This window comes from Giraffa tippelskirchi, chromosome 11 (genome assembly GCF_054371585.1).
Source record: "Giraffa tippelskirchi isolate mGirTip1 chromosome 11, T2T-mGirTip1v1.2.pri, whole genome shotgun sequence".
NCBI lineage: Eukaryota > Metazoa > Chordata > Mammalia > Artiodactyla > Giraffidae > Giraffa > Giraffa tippelskirchi.
The window spans coordinates 60,513,253-60,537,347 of NC_137285.1; the positions used below are offsets into that span (position 1 = coordinate 60,513,253).

Sequence of the window (24,095 nt, forward strand, 5' to 3'; positions counted from 1 at the left end):
AGAAAAAAGACTCTGATAGGGCCGTAAATCCTGCAGCCAGAGGCAGTTTGTGTCCCTGCACACTTGGCACTGCTAGGGTCCCCAAAGGCCAAGCAGCTGCACCACCTTCACTCTCAACTCTCACTGGGGCAGAGCTGCCACAGGCAAAAACAGTCTTGCGTCTATGCACGCAGGGTCGCTTTAGTCGTGTCCAACTCTTTGCGACCCTGTAGACTGTGGCCTGCCAGGCTTCTCTGTCAGGGAGGGGGAGTTCTCCAGGCAAGAATACTGAAGCGAATTGGCCAATACTGGTTGCCATCCCCTTCTAGAGCACTGTATTTCCTGCTACCCTAGCCACCAACCCCCCTGAGTATCTGGTGCTGCCAGAAACCCTGAGACCCCACCTCCACACCTGGCCTTCACAGGGGCAAATGCAAGCCCTCCAGGACAGCCTCAGGAGCTAAACTACAGTAGACAACCCACATGTAGAGCTGGAAATAAAACCACAGTTGAAACCCAGGGGCAATGTGGCTAAGGAAGAAGACCCAAACCTCCCCACCAGCTGCACAAGCTGCAGATTAAATCCACATGATCAACTAAGCAGACTCTGTGTCTACGGAAAATATAAAAGGCAATTGAGAGCGCCTACAAAAGAAAATGCACTAGCTTGGAAAGCTGTGGGCATTGGAGGCAAGAACACACAAGAGTAGGACCAGATTAGAATCTGAGCTGCCCCCACAGCAGGTCCAGAGATCAGCAGTGTTAGAGGGCATCCTAGGGAGGTGAGGTGGACTGTGACTCCCAGCGAAGGAAATGACTCTGACAGCAGTGACTCAAGAAAAACATCTATTATTCTTATTTTTTAACTTGCTCTGTAGATTCTTTTGGATTTCTTTTCTTTCCTCCCCCCAACCCATTACAGTTGTCAATTTTATTGGCACTAAGAAATCCAATTAAGCCTTTGAGCTTTTTTTCCCTCAGTCACATTTTTTATTGTTGTCATAAACCTCTGCCTCTACATTGGGCTTTTGCAGTTCTGTAGAGTTTTCCTTTTTTTTTTTCTCTTTAATTTTTTAAAACTATCATTATTTTTTCTATTTATTCCTTTGTTTGCTTTTCCTACAGTTCTTTTCCTCTTCCAGTTAATCTTTAACTTATATAAACCTTCTTTATCTACCTCTCTTTAACTTTGCATGTATATTCTTTCTTTCTTTTCTTTCTCTCCTTTCCTCCCAACATATGTTAGTTTTATTTTCATTGCTTTATTCCCCAACTGGCACCTTGCTTTAGTTTTGTTTTCCAAGTTTGTGCTTTAATTAGTTTTGTTCTGGTAGATACTATTTTTGGTTTCCTTCATTCGCCAGGTCAATCTATTGTACTTTATTTTTGTTGGACTGTTTTGATTTTGCTTATGAGTGTGTATGTATATGTGTATATTCAGTCACACTTTCTACTGTTGTTATAAACCTCTGCCTCTACATTAGGATTTTACAGCTCTGTGGAGTTTTCCTTTTTTCTTTCATCTTCCGTCTTTTTTTTTTCTCTTTTTTATAATTTTAATTTTTTAAACCTATTATATTTTTTCTACATTTTCCTTTGTTTGCCTTTCCTACTGTTCCCTTCCCTTTGCAGTTAATCTTTAATGTACATAAATTTTCTTCATCTACCTCTGTTGAACTACACATATCTATTCTTTCTTTCCTTTCCTCTCAACATATTTGTTAGTTTGTTTTCATTGCTTTATTCCCTGTTTGGCACCTTGGATTAGTTTTGTTTTCCAGTTTGTGCTTAACTTAGTTTTGTTCTTAACTGGCAAATATAATTTTTGATTTCCATTGTTCACCAGGTCAATCTACTGTACTTTATTTTTGTTGGACTGTTTTAACTTTGCTCGAGGGTGTATATATATGTGTGTGTTTGTGTGTGTGTATTCCATTATTTTAATTATTATTTGCCTGATTTTGTAGCTGCCACTTGTCTGGGGTTCATCTTTGGTTTCTTGTTGTTGGATATTTGTTTTAATCTCACTAAATGCCATAATAAACCACTTGTGGAATCTTCATTCCTGACCAGAGACCAAGACCTGAACCTTTGGAATGGGAGCACTGTCTCCAAGACCCTAGATTACCAGAGAACTAACCCTAGGAAGTATCAAATAATGAGAACTCACACAAAGGAAACCACTTGAATACAAGATCCAGCATCACCCAACTACCAGTAGCACCCTGTGCAGGATGCCTCATCTAGACAACAACAACAACAACAAAAAGAGACATATAGACTGAAAGTGAGAGGATGGAAAAATATATTCCATGCAAATGGAAGCAAAAGAGAGCTGGAGTAGTAATCTTCATATCAGACAAAATAGACATTAAAATAAAGATTACAAGAGACACGGAAGAACACTACGTAATGGTGAAGGGATCAATCCAAGAGGAAGACATAACAATTGCAAATATCAATGCACCCAACATAGGAGCACCTCAATACACAAGACAAACACTAACATACATAAAAGGAGAAATTGATAGTAACACAATAACAGTAGGAGACTTTAACAACCCACTCACATCAATGGACAGATCATCAAAACAGAAAATTAATAAGGAAATACAAATCTTAAATAATATATTAAATCAGATGGATCTCACTGATATCTTCAGGACATTCCATCCAAATGCAGAAGATTACACCTTCTTCTCAAGTGCACAGGGAACATTCTCCAGGATAGACCACATCTTGGGTCACAAATCAAACATCAGTAAATTTCAGAAAACTGAAATCATACCAAGCATCTTCTCCAACCACAATGCTATGAGACTAGATATCAATTACAAGAAAAAAAGTGTAAGAAACACATACACATGAAGATTAAACAACACGTTTCTCAATACCCAAGAGGTTACTAAAGAAATCAAAAGATAAATCAAAACATATCTAGAAACAAATGACAATAAAAACACAATAACTCAAAACCTATGGGATGTAGAAAAAGGAGTTCTAAGAGGGAAGTTTATAGCAATACAATCCTACCTCAACAAACAAGAAAAACATCGAAGAGACAACCTAACTTTACACATAAAACAACTGGAAAAAGGAGAACAAAAAAATTCAAAAATTAGTAGAAGGAAAGAAATCATAAAGATCCAAGCAGAAATAAATGAAAAAGAAATGAAAGAAACAATAGTAAAGATTAATAAAACTAAAAGCTGGTTCTTTCAGAAGATAAACAAAATTGACAAACCTTTAGCCAGACTCATCAAGAAAAACAGAGAAGAATCAAATCAACAAAATTAGAAATGAAAAAGGAGAGATTACAACAGACAATGCAGAAATACAAAGGATTACAAGAGACTATTATGAACAACTATATGGCAACAAAACAGATAACCTGGAAAAAATGGACAGATTCTTAGAAAAGTTCAATCTTCAAGACTGAACCAGGAAGAAATAGAAATAATGAACAACCCATTTACAAGCACTGAAATTGAAGCTGTGATCAAAAATCTCCCAAAAAACAAAAGCCCAGGACCAGATGTCTTCACAGGAGAATTCTATCAAACATTTAGAGAAGAGCTAATGCCTATCCTTCTAAAACTCTTTCAAAAAATTACAGAGGAAGGAACACTTCCAAATTCATTCTATGAGGCCACCATCACCCTGATACCAAAACCAAACACAACACACACACACAAAAAACTACAGGTCAATATCACTGATGAACATAGATGCCAAAATCCTCAACAAAATTTTAGCAAACAAAATTCAGGAACACATCAAAAAGCTCACACACCATGATCAAGTTGGGTTTATTCCAGGGATGCAAGGATTCTTGAATAAACGCAAATCAATCAATGTGATATACATCATATTAACAAATTGAAAGATAAACACCATATGATAATCTCAGTAGTTCCAGAAAAAGGCCTTCACAAAATTCAACACCCATTTATGATAAAAACTCTCCAGAAAGCAGGCATAGAAGGAACCTACCTCAACATAGTAAAGGCCATATATGATAAGCCTACAGCAAACATTATTCTCAATGGTAAAAAAATGAAGGCATTCCCCCTAAGATCAGGAGCGACAAGAATGTACACTTTCACCACTATTATTCAACATAGTTCTGCAAGTCCTAGCTACAGTAATCAGAGAAGATAAAGAAATAAAAGGAATTCAGATAGGAAAAGAAGAAGTAAAGCTCTGTTTGCAGATGGCATGATACTGTACATAGAAAACCCTAAAGATAGTACCAGAAAATTACTAGAGCTAATCAGTGAATTTAGCAAAGTTGCAGGATACAAAATCAATACACAGAAATCACCTGTATTTCTATATACTAGCCATAAGAAATCAGAAAGAGAAATTAAGGAATCAATCTCATTCACCATTGCAACAAAAAGAATTAGATATCTAGGAATAAACCTACCTAAGGAGACAAAAGAACTGTACACAGAAAATTATAAGATACTAACAAAATAAATCAAAGACAACATAAACAGATGGAGAGATAGTCCATGTTCCTGGGTAGAAAGAATCAATACTGTGAAAATGACTATACTACCAAATGCAATCTGCAGATTCAATGTGGTCCCTATCAAATTACCAACGGGCATTTTTCACAGAACTAGAACAAAGAATTTCACAATTCATACAGAAACACAAAAGACCCCAAATAGCCAAAGCAGTCTTGAGAAAGAAGAATAGAGCTGGAATAATCAATCTTCCTGACTTCATATTATAGTATAAAGCTACAGTCATCAAGACAGTATGGTACTGGCACAAGAACAGAAATATAGACCAATGGAACAAGATAGAAAGCCCAGAAATAAATCCATGTACCTATGGGTACCTTATTTTTGACAAAGGAGGTAAGAATATACAATGGGGCAAAGACAGCATCTTCAATGAATGGTGCTGGGAAAACTGGACAGCTGCATGCAAAAGAATGAAATTAGAACACCTCCTAACACCATACACAAAGATAAACTCAAAATGGATTAAAAACTTAAATGTAAGACCAGAAAATATAAAAGTGTTAGAGGAAAACATAGGCAGAACACTTGATGACATAAATCAAAGCAAGATCCTCTATGACCCACCTCCTAGAGTAATGGAAATAAAAACAAAAGTAAACAAGTGGGACCTGACTAAACTTTTGCACAGTAAAGGAAACTATAAGCGAGGTGAAAAGACAACCCTCAGAATGGGAGAAAATAATAGCAAATGAAACAACTGACAAAGGATTAATTTCCAAAATATACAATCAGCTCATAAAACTTAATACCAGAAAAACAAACAACCCAATCAAAGAGTGGGGGAAAGACCTAAACAGACCTTTCTCCAAAGAAGACATACAGATGGCTAACAAACATATGAAAAGATCCTCAATATCACTCATTATTAGAGAAATGCAAGTCAAAACTACAATGAGATATCACCTCACACCAGTCAGAATGGCCCTCATCAAAAATTATACAAACAATAAATACTGGAGAGGGTGTGGAGAAAAGGGAACGCTCTTGCACTGTTGGTGGAAATGTAAATTGATATAGCCACTATCAGAGATGATAGGGAGATTCCTTAAAAAACTAAATAAAACCACCATATGACCCAGCAATCCCACTCCTAGGTATACACCCTGAGGAAACCAAAATTGAGAGAGACACATGTATCCCATTGTTCATTGCAGCACTGTTTACAATAGCTAGAACATGGAAGCAACCTAGATGTCCATAAACAGATGAATGGATAAAGAGGTTGTGGTACATATACACAATGGAATATTACTCAGCCATAAAAAGGAACGCATTTGAGTCAGTTCTGATGAGGTGGATGAACCTAGAACCTATTATACAGAGTGAAGTGAGTCAGAAAGAGAAAGATAAAATACTGTATCCTAACACATATATACAGAATCTAGAAAAATGGTAGTGAACAATGGAGAAACAGACATAGAGAACAGACTTATGGACATGGGGAGAGGGGAGGAGAGGGTGAGATGTATGGAAAGAGTAACATGGAAACTTACATTACCATATGTAAAATAGCCAACAGGAATTTGCTGTATGCCTCAAGAAACTCAAACAGGGGCTTTGTATCAACCTAGAGGGGTGGTATGGGGAGGGAGGTGGAAGGGAGGTTCAAAAGGGAGGGGATATGGCTGGTTCATGTTGAGGTTTGACAGAAAACAGGAAAATTCTGTAAAGCAATTATCCTTCAATAAAAAATAAATTAATTAAAAAAAGAAACAGTAAAATAAAAATTTCCCTATAGTCTGGAGGGAAATAAATTGAAGCAGCAGACAAATGCTTGCTGTACAACCCTTAGAAAGGACAAGAACTGAAGGCACTCATTACATATAAAGGATGGCTGAGGGGCAGGAATGAAAAGAGTTTAAATGAATAAAAGCTGGTATAAACAAACAGCATCTGAGCCTCTCTCCCCATATTGCTGGCCACCCCCACCATGGTAAACAACTGGAAGTTTGCTTTCCAGAGGAGTAAACTTCTGAACACTTTAAAAAACCTTATTGTAAAAAACAAAACAACTTGAAAGTATGCTTACCAAACCATGAGACACCAAGCAATATTAGAGAAGTGTTCCCTGAGAAAAATGAGAACCCATGATTAAATTTAAGGTTCATTCATCACCAGCAGACAACTCATACATACGCACACAGACATTTGTGCAACACACTTAAAAATGAGCACAACAGTGACTAGAGGAAAGACTCTTATATGAATGACAGACACCAAAGAAACAAGCAGGGAAATAAATAACTCTTAATTATTAATAATAGACAATATTATTAATGGGGTAGGAAGAGGCAGACTGAAGAAAAGTACAATTACTACCATGAGAAAGATAAAAACTTGGTTGTAAAAATCAGGGCAGGGATACTTTTTTATTCCCTGGTACCTCTCTGCCTCTGTATGAGAGCTCTCCAAGCCATTAGTGCCCATGATCACAGGCCCTGGGAGCTCTTTTAATCTCTGAAAAGAACTGGAGCCGAAGTTGTAAAACAGACTCTTACTGAAGCCCAGGATCATGTGGGAGCCAGATAACCCTCTCTTTGCACAATAGATACAATTTGTTGTTTGAAAAAAAAGAAAAAACAGAGTTCTGGCTTGCCTGGTGGCTCAGTGGTAGAGAATCTGCCTGCCAATGTGGGGAACACGAGTTTGATCCCTGGTCCGGCATGATCCCACACACTGCAGAGCAACTAAACCCGTGTGCCACAACTATTGAGCCTCTGCTCTAGAGCTCAGAACTGCAACTGCTGAGCCCATGTACCACAACTACTGAAGCCTGCACGCCCTAGAGCCTGTGCTCTGTAAGACAACCACCACAGTGAGAAGCCCGCATGCTGCCACTGGACAGTAGCCCCTGCTAGCTGCAACTAGAGAAAAGCCCACACAGCAACGAAGACCCAGTACAGCCCAAACAAATAAATACATTATTTTAAAATAAGAGTTCTCAAGAGAAACAGAACCAATGGAATAGAGATTCATATTTTATTTGAGAAAATGGCTCATATTATCATGGAGACTGACAAGTCCCATGATATGCAGAGAAAATGAGTAAGCAGGAAACCCAGGAGAGCTGATAGTGTAGTACTAATCCAAGTTAAAAAGCCTAGAAATCCAGAAAACCAATGGTGCGGTTCCAGTCTGAAGGGCAACAGGCTCAAAATCCAAGAAGTGACAACATGTCACTTTTTGTCAGTTTGAGGACAAAGGCAGGAAAAAATGTTATCTCAGTTTCAACGCAGTCAAGTAAGTAGAATTCTCTCCACTCACAGTATGGTCAGCCTTTGTGTTCCAGCCAGGCCTTCAACTGACTGAATGAGGCTGATCCACATCAGGAAGTGCAATCTGCTTCACACAATGTACTGTCTTTACATGTTAACCTCATTCAGAAACTCTCCAAATAATGTCTGACCAAGTATCTGGACACCTCATGGCCTGGTCAAGCTGGAACAAAATTAACCAGCTCTCCCTTTCCATCTCCCCTCCAAATCTCAGAAAAGAAGAAAATGCTCTCAGAAATTAAAAGTATAATTTCAAATAAAAATTTTGAAAGAATTATTGGAAGATGTGGTAGAAGGCTCTCAGGAGAGTAAAATAAAATGAAGGAAAAAAGATGAGAACAGTATGAAAATTAGATAATCCAGATAGTTTAACATCTACCTAAGAGTAGTTCTAGAAACAGAAATGAGAATATAGTAAAAACATTCCCATAGAAGTAATTTAAGAAACTTTCTCTGAACACGAGTATATACTTTTGCAGACTGAAAAAGTTTATATAAAATACCAAAGACAGTGGATTCTAAAAGATTCACCCACATCAAGGTACAACCAGTAACAATAAATAATTTTCAAAATAATAAAAGCTCACAAAAAAATTATAAGATTACAACTTTCAGCCTGTAATACTAATATCCAAACAAGCCATCAATAATGGTTTAAAAAGACATTTTCATCTAAGCAAGCTCTAAAAAATTCTACATGTATTCTTGAAATTACAAAGGTTCTACATGTATTCTTGAAATTACAAAGGTTCTACATGTATTCTTGAAATTACAAAGGACATGCCTCATCAAAGTTAATACAGAGACGCCCACTGTCATCTTCCTTCCCAGTTTTGCTTAAATTTTTCCATGGCATACTACTGCCACTTAGATTTTATTTTTGCCTTTCTCTTTATTCTATCCTATATCCTGATGCTAGGACAATGACCAACACATATAGAATAAGAGATCGATAAATGTTCAATCAGTGTATCTTTCAAAAAAGAAGGCCACTATGAGTCATAGGATGTAGACACAAAAGCATAAGATGGAGAAGAGGATACTTCTAGTTTGATGATAAAAGAAGCCTCCAGATGACAGCTTTCTACAGAACTAAGGAGTAACCAATCTAAGTGAGAATAGGACAATAGAGAACTCCAAGCAATATATATCCAAGGAAAAGAACTGAACTAAGAGGTACCAAGTGAGTTCATTACATTGGTAGAAGTTATATGATTCCAGCGGAAAATTCAGAAATAAATTTGTGGTGGTTACAAAGAAATTTAAAGAAACAAAAAAGTTGGAAATCATGAATTCCAGGAGAAAGAAAGAAAGAGAAGAACAAGTGGAAGGGAGGAAGGAGAGGCAAGGTGGTTGGGTAAATACGGTATACTTTTTGTAGGTCTGCATGGATATTTCCATTGTCACAAAATGGTAACGCTAGGGATGGCTATAACTAAATACTATCACATAACTGCATTGGAAACAAGACAGTGTGTGAATTGGAAAGGGAGGCAATATAAGTACTCAATAGTCATCTTCCATAAAAGACATTAAGATAACGTTTAAAGACAGAAAAATCTAGAAATAGCTATCATTCAGAAATATGAAAGTAACTAAGAGACAACAGCCAAGAGATCTGAATGTGGCTCCTTCCAGAAAGTAAGAATTATGAGAGAGAATAATTGAGGCAGGAGACTTCTGTTTTCAGTTTAAGTATTAACCTATTCTTAGATTTGTGAAATAATACATTTTCCTTGATAAAAAATATTTTATATTCAGAAACCGCATGTTCTAAATGAAGAACAGTAAATAAACATAAAATAAAACTACACATTTTTCTAAATGGACAATAGGTATTTATGTAAAACTACATTTCTACCCTATCAAATAAAATTAACTTCATTGCTATTGGTAATAAAATATTTTTTAACTATTGACCTAAGAATCCAAATGTAATTTAACTTAAAAAAAGAAAGGAAGAACAACTTGTTAACAAAACCTAAACTCATATCAAATTACTTCATTTTCCTTAAGAAAAATTAAAATTTTAAAGGCTGTGTTCAGTGCCCTCTTAGTGCAGTAGGCAGCACGTCAGTCTCGTAACTTAAAGGATTGTGCTCTTCAGTGAAATATTAGTATTAATGTTTTAAAATATTAAAGTTATCTATGCCTTTGTAAGGTGAATCAAATTCACTGAATACAGATCCAACTACCTAAGTAGATGTCAGAAACCCTGTTAGGAGTCAAGGGAGTAGGCCACAGAGGAGAGTTCAAACAAGGCAGGGAAAGGATTAACACAGAGTTGAGAACCACATTATACACAGGGACTAAAGGTCAAAACTGGAGAAAACTAGTTCATAGCCAAGATACAGTAATCTTAAGCGCTCAAAGTAAACTATCAAGGACTTTTCAACAGTGTTTGCACTTTGTGTCAGCACTCTCTCAACAGCATATCTAACACAAACTTGAGGAACCACATAACAGGAAAGAATAGAGCATAATTGCAAAGAGCAGGTTTTACTCCACTGTCTCTTTAAAGGGTAAAACAAATCATTACGTGAAATATCAAAATGAAATATTGCCTTTTGGAAAGCTTTGGTTTCAATGATTTTTGTGAACATACATAAAACTGTACATCAAGTTTATACAAGTATTATGGTTTAGCTTACAAGTAGAATATATATACAGATAACAACAAGGTAAAAAGAGAAAAGAAAGAGAAATTCTATTAAAGTTGGATTAGCAAATGGTTCACTTTATAAGTGCTTATTTAACAAATACTTTTGAATATTTACTATGTGCAAGGAATTGAATAGTGAGAAAATAATTTTATAGGATTGACAAAATAAAGAATGCAAGGGTTTAAAAGTCCAAAAAGTGGAGATAATCAAGCAATGAATTATGATTACTGTATAGCTTAAATTATTTGTAAATAATCTATCAAAAAATCGATAATCCCCTGCTGTGATGTTTAAGCATACTTTAAAATTAACTTATTTACAAGTATCTGTAAAAATATCCTTTTAAGCTTTTCAGAAAAAAATATATACTTCAGTCCACTATGATTTTTAAAGTAACTTGCAACCTGGCATCAATATTATCAAGACAGTTCACTAATCAATAAAGAAAGCTTGATTTCAATAAAGGTGCCAAAGTTGCTCTAACCCTTTCCAGCAACAAGGTCTCAACAGATGATCATCATTAAGCTTATATCAGGGTTTCACATGCAGGAGCTATATAAATGTGTCCTATTAGTACATAGTCAGTCTGTTTGGCAACTCCAGTTCTCCAGACATGTGGCAATGCTGCCCTTTGAGGTCTGAAGTCAAGTCTTTAGGGAATCTCAAAGCCTGCACTGAAATTACAAGGAGTGTTCGTTCATTAGAGACTGCTGGAGAGGAAACATGAAAGACTTCCATTAAAGCTATATAAAACAGCTACTTATTTTTTCAAAGTTTTTTAAACTATCTCCTGGACTCAGCTACAATAAAAAATATTTAGCAAGTGAATTATTTTTAAAAGCATGACTTTCAGGACATGAGTACAAACAGCTTTCTTCATGCCTCCCCATCCCCCACCCCAATACATCTAATATTCCTTTTACAGGAATCATCAAGTTTTTTGTGACCTGGGAGAGAATAAAATTTACTTTACATCTCTAAATTCTTTCTACAGATCACTGTAAACTTTTATAAAATGAAGGTATTTTTAGAGACAAAGTTTTGTTTTCTAATATTAATTCTGAATAACATATCTGTTACTTAAACTCAGCCATATATATGTATATGTTTCTTTTTAGATGCCTCATTTTTTTAATTCAAAAAGGCTGCCTCTTTTTCATTTTCATTCAATTTAAAATCTAATAATCATAAAAAGTTGTAAATACAAGATTATATGAATTACTATCTAATCTATGAAATGGCATTTAGCAGATAATACTATAGAAAGTATATGAAGATTCAAATTTTTAAAATTAAAAGAAGAATGTCAATTAATTGACAGTCAAAAGTTCAAAGAAATTTCATGTCTTTGCTGTCTCAGGATTTGAAAAACAGACTAAATATACTTTCTAATTAATAGTTGCTGTCATTTTAACTTTCTGAATGTATAGACACTTTTTAACTTGAGAACTGTTATTTATTGAATTCTGCAAGAAAACAAAGACTATTAGAGAATACTTCAGTAACAAATCTCTAAAATGTTACATAAAATTCATTAGCTTGCCTCAATCATTCCTTGAATTCACATATATGTTGGTTTCTGACAGCCTAATTCCAAAAAGCAATTACAACCTCCATCCATATGTAAAAAGATAACAGAAAGCAAGTACATTAAACCAGTTTAAAAGAATAAAAATCTAAAGAAAACAGATTACGAATGATTTATATGAATGCCTAGTGCTGAAGTTAATTACAAGTAACCCAATAAAATAGTGCCTTTATTATTGTACAGCAAGTAATAGCTCTAGATGTAAAAACCAGAACTCTTTCTGCTGACTTTTGCATGCCCAATCCCACAGCACACAACATTAAGAATTAAACATGTAGTAAATAAGGCATATAGAAAACAGCAGTTTTTAACTAAAAGCAGAAAACTCTCCTGCTGTTCAACCATTTGGAGTCTCCCACTCTCAACAGTGACCACTGTAAACTGATACTATGTACTCACTGAGTAAATTCCTCGTGTTAATAAAAAGTGAGAATTCATTTCAGCATTAAAAGTTTTATATAAAATGAAAAATAACAGTGAAATAGTATTCAATAGCAGAAAATGAAGAATCATTTATGTTTATGCTACAAAATGATATGCTCAAAATCAAATGTTTCCAAACCTCATACTACATCTACCAATCAAGCTTTGGATCCTGATTTTAAAGTACGCTATTATATCTGAGACGCATACATTATGTGCTGTAGTAACACGTTATAGTTGTCAACAGCCACAATCTATAGCCATTCATAGGACATTTAATGACTTTCCTGAAGAGGAATAAAACCTTTCAGTACAGAATGATTCCATAATTCTTTCAAATGTTTATCAATGCACCTAATGAGATACTAGTTCATATAAATTTTGAGTTCAGTGCAAAAATCCTAAAACATACTATGATAAACATCACCATGTAGATCATTCTGACCTGTAACGTAACTAAAATAGTGACATGAAATACTTAAAAACCTCCTTTTGTTGAACAAATAACTCAGAACAGATAATCAAATGGTGGATCTCTCTGGCAATATTATATTCATATCAATTTCATCTCCATTAGAAATATATGCAATATTAGCTTATTTAGATTTTTTTTTTCTGGGTCAGTAACTTCACAAATTGGAATGTATCTCAACTACAGTGAAATTCTTTAAAGGTAGCGATGTTTATCTCTTGGGGTTCTCAATACTACCTGATTCAATTTCCTTATAACAAACATTCAAATGTTTGTTAAACAGATCATAATTTAACACTGATAGGTGAATGAGTGTGGCACTAAGAACACTCACTAAATAGATTATTCATTTGTTGTGGCTGTTACAACAAATCGTCAGAAACTTGGTAGCTAAAAATACTAGAAATCTGGACTCTCACTTCTAGAGGTCAGGAGTCCAAAATGAGCTTCACTGAGCCAAAATCATCAGCTCTTGTGCTCCGGGAGAACCTGTTCCTTTCCTCTTCCAAGCTTCTAGTGGCTGTCAGCAGCCCTTGGCTTGTGGCCACTCTGCTCCATCCTCACACTGCCTCCTCCTCTGGGTTCAGCTCACTTCAGTTCAGTTGATCAGTCGTGTCAGATTCTTTGCAACCCCATGGACTGCAGCACGCCAGGCCTCCATGCCCATCACCAGCTCCCGGAGGTTACTCAAACTCATGTCCATTGAGTCGGTGATGCCATCCCACCATCTCATCCTCTGTCATCCTCTTCTCCTCCCGCCTTTGATCTTTCCCAGCATGAGAGTCTTTTACAATGAGTCAGTTCTTCGCATCAGGTGGCCAAAGTATTGGAGTTTCAGTTTCAACATCAGGCCTTCCAATGAATATTCAGGACTGATTTCCTTTAGGATGGACTGGTTGGATCTCCTTGCTGTCCAAGGGACTCTCAAGAATCGTCTATAACACCACAGTTCAAAAGCATCAATTCTTTGGCACTCAGCTTTATAGTCCAAAACTCACATCCATATATGACTACTGGAAAAACCATAGCCTTGACTAGACGGACCTTTGTTGACAAAGTAATGTCTCTGCTTTTCAATATGCTATCTAGGTTGGTCATAACTTTTCTTCCAAGGAATAAGTGTCTTTTAATTTCATGGCTGCAATCACCATCTGCAGTGATTTTGGAGCCCCCAAAAATAAAGTCTGACACTGTTTCCCCATCTATTTTCCATGAAGTGATAGGACCGGATGCCATGATCTTACTTTTCTGAATGTTGCGCTTTAAGCCAACTTTTTCACTCTCCACTTTCACTTTCATCAAGAGGCTCTTTTGCTTTCTGCCATAAGGGTGGTGTCATCTGCATATCTGAGGTTATTGATATTTCTCCCAGGAATCTTGATTCCAGCCTATGCTTCATCCAACCTAGCGTTTCTCATGATGTACTCTCCATATAAAAGTTAAATAAGCAGGGTGACAATATACAGCCTTGAAGTACTCCTTTCCCGATTTGGAACCAGTCTGTTGTTCCATGTCCGGTTCTAACTGTTGCTTCCTGACCTGTGTACAGGTTTCTCAAGAGGCAGGTCAGGTGGTCTGGTATTCCCTCCTCTGGGTGTCTATCTCTAATCTTTCCAGGCTCTGATAAGGCTACCTATGACAGCACATTTAGTGGTCATCCAAATAATTCAGGAGTATCCCCTCATCTCAAAAACCTTAATATCATCACATGAAGATCCTTTTTCCAAATAAGGTAACATTCACAGGTTCCAGAGATTTGACATGGATAACTGTGGGGAGCCGTTTTTCAGACTATCACAAAAGAAACCAAATTAAAAGAAGAGAGAGTGTGAGTTGAAGAAAAGTGAAGTGTACTATTTGAATTCAGCAAAATTCAAAAGATTTAAAAGAAATAAAAGCATTTTTTAAAAATTAGTATATTGTGGTGAGAGATGCAAAATTATTAAGCAAGTCAAACCGGGCTACAAGTGTTGGTTCTAATAGTGATTACTGAGTTGTGACTGGTTTTGTACTCAGTTCTAGAGAGTTCAGTACCAGGCTATAAGAAAATCAAATCTGAGCAGAGGGCTTCTCTGGTGGCTCAGACAGTAAAGAACTTGCCTGCAATGTGGAAGACACAACAGCTTTGATTCCTGGGTCAGGAAGACCCCGTGCAGGAGGGCATGGCCACCCAGTCCAGTATTCTTGGCTGGAAAATCCCATGGACAGAAGAGCCTGGAGGGCTACAGTCCATGGGGTCACAAGGAGTCAAGTCATACAAGACAAAGCACTTTCACATTCAAGATACAGGAAACGAGCATATATCATTAAGAACAACTCCTAATAATTAGCAGAAAAGCAACGACAGCACTGTCAAATGTCCAAATAAGTAAAGCAGCAGTTCAGATTTGGTTAAGATACAAATAAAAATTAGAAAGAGTCTTTGTAAAAAAAAAAAAAAAAAATCCCCCCATTATTTTACTTTCTCACTCCCAATGGCCAAACTCCTTTTTCCTTCCTTAACGTACAAAAACAGAAACCTGTGCTGACAAACTAAACTAGAAATTAGTGCTATAAAACAGCAATAGTAAATCTATTCAAGAGATATAAATAGGACACAACTCTGAAAGATCAAGCAATGCTGTAAGCTTTCTTAGATTTTTCATCTCCCCTCTGGAAAAAAGAACAATAAGAAACCAGAATTAAGTTTGCTCTGAACTATGTAGTATCTGAGAATAAGAATAACTTCACAAATTAACAAACCCAACAAGACAACACTGCTATTTTAACTAAATGTCTAATGAAAACTTGACCTTCCAATAAAATTTTTTCAAAAATACATAGTTACTGTCAAAAAGAATGCACTATCCATTCAATATCTAGGACAATGGCATGCATTTTTATACTCTATATGTAAAAGCACATTGTGGAAAGTAAGATGTCAGGAGAATGTGAAAACAAACTCAACCTTAGGCAGCTTGGTTTTTTGGTAAAATATCCAGAAAATGATAAGATATACATAACAGATATATCAAATATCTGAATACTACTTACAGGGCAGCAGAGAAATAAGCATAAATGAAAATAAAATACATATTAGAGACCTTGAAAATAAGGCAGTGGAGTTTCAATTTGGTAAGTCAGTAAACTACAACCTCTCTTGGAAAGGAATTACAAAGAGACTCCTGTAGGAAAACAAATATCTTGGTGCATAACTGAAAGAGGTAAAAATCAACAGAAAGGAAAAAGGCCATTTCCCTAACTCAGGATAAGCTAGATCAAAATTTGTGATTCTCTACAGAGACCTTTTTCAAATGATACTTCCTTTTATGCCTGCCTGTCTCCCCCAATTATGACAGGACTCAGGGTGAGAATCATCACAATGAACAACTATTAATGATGATATAACTGGTCGGGGAGGAAAAAAAAACGTTGATAATCAGTGACCTCGGTTAACTGTTATAAAAGTATTTCTCAACTATGTTAACACAGGAGGTGTGCTGCAAGTAATGCAGTATACATAAAAAGTACTAAAATATACAAAAGACATCTTTAAGAAAATCCTTCAAGTTCTAATCCCTGGAAAGACATCCATGTCAGCTGTATTCACGCATACTTAGCTGACTTCCAAAAGGCACCAACGCTATAGCGAGCACAAGGAAACAGTGAGGTCACCTGTGGGAGCCCACAGAAAATATGAATATTACCCACTAACTTGTCTACATGAAAACAGCCAAAAACTGCAAATTTATGGGCTTTCTCATAGCTCTAATATTCTTTGGTTTGAGATGAAAATGGCTTAGACTGGGTATACAATCACAGAAAGAAGAGAAAATAATGAGCAAGATACTGCAGAAAATAATGGTGGACTGAAGCAAATATCTGAAAGATCTAGTATCATGAAAAGAAAACAAGAGGCACTGAAAGTACTGAATAAGGAGAGAGGATTTTACGAGCTGTTAAAAACACTTAGATTCAGAATCTAATAACTTTAATTTACAACCTACTTTGTTCAATGGACCGTTCTACATACTTTTACATACATTGTCTAATATAATCTTTATTACTCCCATTTCACTCACAAGAAACTGATGCTCAAGCAAGTGAAGTAATTTACCCATGGTTACAGAGTTAATACGTGGTAGAGGGAAAAACATTATTCAAAATCTATCATCAAAGCATTTTCCTGGGCCCAGCTCTTCCTAAGATCCTTTCTAAAGTCTCTCTTCCCTTTTCCTATTGTTATCCATGATGGAGACAACAGGCACCTCTACAAAGTCCACCTCTAGCAACTGAGTAAGTAACTACTTGAAAAATAGCCCTCAGGGTTCTGATTCTTGCTTAATTTATGCCTGAATTAAAGTTCAAACCTCAGATTGTTAAAACTGCATACATGCTTCTGGAAGTTCATATTATAAACTGGCAGCTTGACTAAAAACAGTTGCCTGTCTAGAAGGTGCATAATAGATGAAATATGTAGGCAACTATTAATATATAATAATTGTCCCTTAACAATATTATATTCTAACTGTACTAAAGAACTATTCTATCTCAGAGTTAACTGAGGTGAATAGTATAAACACTTTAGGGCTTCCCTGGTAGCTCAGTGGTAAAGAATCGCCTGCCAATGCAGGAGACACAGCTTCAATCCCTCATCCAAGAAGATCCCACATGTGGCAGAGCAACTAAGCCTGTGTGCCACAACTATGGAGCCCGTGCTCTAGAGCCTGGGAGCCGCAACTACGGAGCCCCCGTACTACAACTGCTGAAGCCCTCTTGCCCTCGAGCCTGAGTTTCACAACAAGAGAAGTCATCACAATGAGAAACCCATGCTTCCCAACTACAGAGTAGCCCCTACTCCCAACAGCTAGAGGAAAGCCCATGCAGCAACAAAGATCAAGCACAAACAAAAAAAACTCTTTCAAAGTATGCAAATATATATAAAAAATAAAATTGAAAAAAATTAAATAGTATAAATACTTTAAAAGTGACAGCAAAACTTAAATCTAGATTTAAGAACTCTAATTACTCTGATTAAAAACATATTTATGATCAAACATATGGTATGGTAATACAGCTGAGCCTTCACAAAGTTATCAGGTTGGTACTAAAACAAAGGCAATCTAAAGCTTTATGCTTTTAATCTAGCCTTTTTGTAATACTTTAACTTCAACAGATTAACTTGAAGTGATAGAAAAAAAAGAAAGAAGCTATAAGCAGTAAAAGCTGAGAGAAACCGAGCTGTAATCATAACTATATTAAAACCAAAGGAAAATACTAGGCTTAGGATATTTCCATCTATACATTCCCCTTTCCTTCTAACTCTGCTTAATCCCAAATTTAAAAGACCAGTTGTAAAACGGTGGGGTGCCAAATTAAAGCACACTTTATTTTCAGATGTCTCCATACTCATAGGCTGACTTCCTGTCAGGAAGAGTTCCATTTCACTGAATACCCCAATCAGCAGGGAACTTGCAGAATTAAGTGCCAGTTGATATTACTTTGTTTTGCATTTACCACCCCTGAGAATAATGTTCAAAGATCTAGTTATATAGTCAGCATGGTCTCATCCTTCTGACTAGACTGCCAAGCCACAGGGTGTACTGCCAGTTCCACAAAACTTACCTTAAAAGGTGGTGCTTTCTAAACCCTGGTGTGCTAGTGAATCAACAGGATGCCTGGATTTCAGAATAAATCCTGTATCTAGAGCTACATCATACTTCTCTTTGGTTACAAAGCACTTTAATGCTGGAAAAGTCTGTAACCAGACTCAAATAAAGATCAATTAATGTTCACTAATTCATCAACTTAAAATTTTTATTTTTTTAAGTGAAATTCAATAATTTAGTCTGATTTATTACATTTTTAATGCTTTGCTGTTGTTTAAAGACAAATGAGTTCACCTTATAAAAACAAGTCATAAAAATTTGAATCAAGGAAAAGTATAATTTTTTTACCATATTAGCATAAAATATAGTCATTAAGCTGGCTTCAAATACTTGACAACTGTTAGCACACTTACAATTTTTCATGATTGGTTAATATAGTTTCAATCTTAAATTATCCTCTCTAACTCCCACAGACTTCTTGTGCTTCAAAGGTCACCAGGTTCCTCTCACGAGATCAACTATTTCTACTGCACACAAACTTAATTCTGAGCATCCTAATACAGCACACCTCTGCTCACAGTCTTTGTACATTATAAGGATAACGTGTTCACAGCAGCTCTCAGACAAAAGTAGGTGATTGTACTGGAAGCCTACTTTTTTGATCCCAATGTTAATCACCGTCATACTGATTCTCACACATTCACAATAAAAACGCTACAAGCACTGACAAGAAATCAGAGACAATCAACTTACATTCATTAATTTTCTATAAATATACTTTAAGGGTGAGGAATAAAGGCATCAAAAATAAAAAGAAGGTAACGTTATGAAAAGGGTGAAATATTAAATTACACTGATCCTAGTTGGACCATACTACATATAAACTGGTCTTAAAGAATCTAATGGCTCTTAAAAGTCTTATTTACATTGGAAAAAGGATGGCTGACTATAAAGAAAATGGAATAATTTATTGACAACACATCAAAGTATAAATGTAAGTATTTAATACATTTTGCAAATTTGTTGCCATGCAAGCACTTTCAGCAATCTTTCTGCTGCTTCTGCTAAGTCGCTTCAGTCGTGTCCGACTCTGTGCGACCCCATAGATGGCAGCCCACCAGGCTCCTCCGCCCCTGGGATTCTCCAGGCAAGAATACTGGAGTGGGGTGCCATTTCCTTCTCCAGTGCATGAAAGTGAAAAGTGAAAGTGAAGTCGCTCAGTCGTGTCCGACTCTTAGTGACCCCATGGACTGCAGCCTACCCGGCTCCTCCATCCATGGGATTTTCCAGGCAAGAGTACTGGAGTGGGTTGCCATCGCCTTCCCGGCAGCAATCTTTCTACTAAGACACATATGTGTCTTTTTAAGAAACCTTGAGGCACAACAAGCTGTTATCATATTTGGGTAAATATCATTTTTAAAAGCCAGAGGTTCACAGTTTTCATATTCTCTGTTAGCAGACGTGGTGGTCTCTGAAATGAATGCTGGGTTATTTGAAGCTAGTGAATTAAAAGCGATAGAAATAATTCTACAGAAAGAGGGACCTGCATGCACACAGTGATGTCTTCATAAAAGGTCATCAGTTGAGATGGTTTTAACAGGTCCTTTCATGACTCTGTTCATCAATCTCTTTGAGATCCAAAGCTGATCAGGTGAAGGGATTTAATATGCATCATTTTCTTACTTTAAAACATTTAAGTAAGCATAAGGTAAGAGTTCGGGATTAGGATTTGAAGCCTATACATAAGAGCTAAGATGCTTTGCAGATTAAAATAAAATTTAATAGAAGAAAGAAAAGTATTAAATAGGATGCTATCTGTTCCTTAACTAAAATAATTTCTAATGAATCAAAAACTCATGATTTTTAAAGGAAACTTTACTTAAATGAGGTAAATACATTGATTTATTCAAAAATATCATTAAATTATTTTATTATTATTCTGACATTAATAAACAAAGTACACTACATGGACAATAAGAAATGGTTTCCTGACTTCAAGGAGTTTTCAATCTAATAAAAAAACAAGATCTATAATACCACACAACAAGTATGAAAACAGCTCGTGTCCATCAATTTTAACTCTTCTATAGCTCTTGTCTCTGTAAACTCAGATGGAGTTCTCTAAATTGATATAGTCACAACTTATAACACAATGTTGGAGGCATCTAACCAAACAATTAAAGAAAAATAAGAGTTAATAGGATTTAGAATTATTTTTATTCTGATTTACTATAAAAGCAAAAACAAAACCCACATATTAAATGAATATTGTTATTATGTAACATATGCAGAGGAAGATTTTCATTTGTTCTAATGCCAAAATTTCTGTACATGTCAAAGATAGAGTTCTTCAGACCATATCATAAAAAGAGCAAATTTGTCTCCCGTCTATTAATTTAATGAATGTTCCTAAATATACCTGGGTGAATTTGAGCTACCAGCATTCCATTCTCCACTCACTTCTAGGATTAAGGATTATCAACACAGATTTTTCTTGTTTACTGTCTTTAGAAATTGTCTTATAGACAAATTACACTTTTTTAAAAAAAACATAAAAACACTACAGATGTCAGTGAAAAACCCCTGGACTAAGGCATCAGATGGAGAAGGCAATGGCAACCCACTCCAGTCCTCTTGCCTGGAAAATCCCATGGATGGAGGAGCCTGGTAGGCTGCAGTCCATGGGGTCGCTAGGAGTCAGACACGACTGAGCGACTTCACTTTCACTTTTCCCTTTCATGCCTTGGAGAGGGAAATGGCAACCCAGTCCAGTACTCTTGCCTGGAGAATCCCAGGGACGGGGGAGCCTGGTGGGCGGCCGTCTCTGGGGTAGCACAGAGTTGGACACGACTGAAGCGACTTAGCAGCAGCAAGGCATCAGAGTCATTTTTTAACTCTTAATTCTTTAACCCTATTTCTTTAACCTTAACTCTTTAGCCTCTTTAATAATGACTTCATATTTTTATTGTATCTAGGTCTTGACTGCAAGCTATCTCAAATCCTGATTGCTTGAATGGATAAATGGATGACCATAAAGAATAACAGCCACTGTATAATTCAGCTGTGTAACTACAAACTATGGCTAAATTTTCATTTAACTAAAAATTGTTAAAAGTTTATTGCTAAAATTTTACTTATTTATTTAACAAATACTGAAATTTTCTTTCATTAAACACTATCATACACCATTCACATATATATTAGTTTCATTATGTTTGGACCTCTTGCACTTCATTTAGTGCATACCAAAGTTCAGTTCTACAAATGGGTCAGTAATAATGTATGTAATATCCCATTAATACAAAATATATTCTGACCCTGGATTCTGGAATTTATGCTACACACTTAAACATGATTACAGAGCATAAATTATCACAATAGTGACTAAGTGTAAAATGTCAATGTAATGTTACTCAGTGTAGGAAATAGCTATATAATCAATTGATGTCAAAATTCAATGCAATCCCTATCAAGCTACCAATGGTATTTTTCACAGAACTAGAACAAATCATCTCACAATTTGTATGGAAATATAAGAAACCTCGAATAGCCAAAGCAATCTTGAGGAAGAAGAATGGAACTGGAGGAATCAACCTGCCTGACTTCAGGCTCTACTACAAAGCCACAGTCATCAAGACAGTATGGTTTTGGCACAAAGATAGAAATATAGATCAATGGAACAAAATAGAAAGCCCAGAGATAAACCCACGCACCTATGGACACCTTATCTTCGACAAAGGAGGCAAGAATATACAATGGAGAAAAGACAATCTCTTTAACAAGTGGTGCTGGGAAAACTGGTCAACCACTTGTAAAAGAATGAAACTAGAACACTTCCTAACACCGTACACAAAAATAAACTCAAAATGGATTAAAGATCTAAACGTAAGACCAGAAACAATAAAACTCCTAGAGGAAAACATAGGCAAAACACTCTCCGACATAAATCACAGCAGGATCCTCCATGACCCACCTCCCAGAATATTGGAAATAAAAGCAAAAATAAACAAATGGGACCTAATTAAAATTAAAAGCTTTTGCACAACAAAGGAAACTATAAACAAGGTGAAAAGACAGCCTTCAGAATGGGAGAAAATAATAGCAAATGAAGCAACAGACAAACAATTAATCTCAAAAATATACAAGCAACTTCTGCAGCTGTATTCCCGAAAAATAAACGACCCGATCAAAAAATGGGCCAAAGAACTAAACAGACATTTCTCCAAAGAAGACATACAGATGGCTAACAAACACATGAAAAGATGCTCAACATCACTCATTATTAGAGAAATGCAAATCAAAACCACAATGAGGTATCATTTCACACCAGTCAGAATGGCTGCTATCCAAAAGTCTACAAGCAATAAATGCTGGAGAGGGTGTGGAGAAAAGGGAACCCTCTTACACTGTTGGTGGGAATGCAAACTAGTACAGCCACTATGGAGAACAGTGTGGAGATGCCTTAAAAAACTGGGAATAGAACTGCCATATGACCCAGCAATCCCACTGCTGGGCATATACACCGAGGAAACCAGAATTGAAAGAGACGCGTGTACCCCAATGTTCATCGCAGCACTGTTTACAATAGCCAGGACATGGAAGCAACCTAGATGTCCATCAGCAGACGAATGGATAAGGAAGCTGTGGTACATATACACAATGGAATATTACTCAGCCATTAAAAAAAATACATTTGAATCGGTTCTACTGAGATGGATGAAACTGGAGCCCATTATACAGAGTGAAGTAAGCCAGAAAGAAAAACAACAATACAGTATACTAATGCATATATATGGAATTTGAAAGAGGGTAACGATAACCCTATATGCGAGACAGAATAAGAGACACAGATGCATGGAACAATTTTATGGACTCTGAGGGAGAAGGTGAGGGTGGGACGTTCTGGGAGAATGGCATTGAGACATGTGTATTGTCATATGTGAAACAGAGCACCATTCCATGTTCGATGCATGTGACAAGGGCTCAGGGCCGGGGCAATGGGATGATCCAGAAGGATGGGATGGGGAGGGAGGTGGGTGGGGGGTCCGGGAAGGGGAACACATGTAAACCCATGGCTGATTCATGTCAATGTATGGCAAAAACTATTACAATATTGTAAAGTAATTAGCCCCCAACTAAAATAAATAAATTTATAAAAAAAAAAAAAAAAAGAAATAAAATTTAAAAAAAAAAAAAAAGAAAACCGGAAAAAAAAAAAAAAATATTTGAATTTATCCTCAACCTTAGGAATAAATATTATTTATTTACATAATAACCTTACATAAATATTATAAAAATACAGGTATGTGCACGTAAAAATAAACATACAACAAACACACACACATACTTCTGGTTAGACTTGAGCTGTTCTAAAAAGAATATAAACTCTTAATATAATTAGTTCTGAACATTTATCTCTTCAGGAACAACATATAAATTAAGCCCAAATTACCTACAAAGGATAGAGACCAAGTAATTGAGATAATTCTTCTGAATGAATTAAAAATAATCAGTGTTTCATGGAAAAAAAAAAAAAAACACAGCTGTACTTTTGCAAATATACTGATTT

General features: G+C 36.0%; 1 protein-coding gene and 1 long non-coding RNA gene across 11 annotated transcripts in view; one reads left to right on the top strand and one right to left on the bottom strand.

The window, feature by feature from the left end:
- Window positions 1–21,722, top strand: part of LOC145526961 (uncharacterized) — a 91,172-nt gene extending 69,450 nt beyond the window's left edge. Inside the window, exon 8 of the long non-coding RNA XR_014069354.1 lies at window positions 21,502–21,722. This is a non-coding gene — a long non-coding RNA (uncharacterized LOC145526961). The remainder of the gene's footprint in view (window positions 1–21,501) is intronic.
- Window positions 1–24,095, bottom strand: part of LRBA (LPS responsive beige-like anchor protein) — an 803,036-nt gene that overhangs the window by 488,506 nt on the left and 290,435 nt on the right. The gene's annotated exons all lie outside the window — the stretch shown is intronic.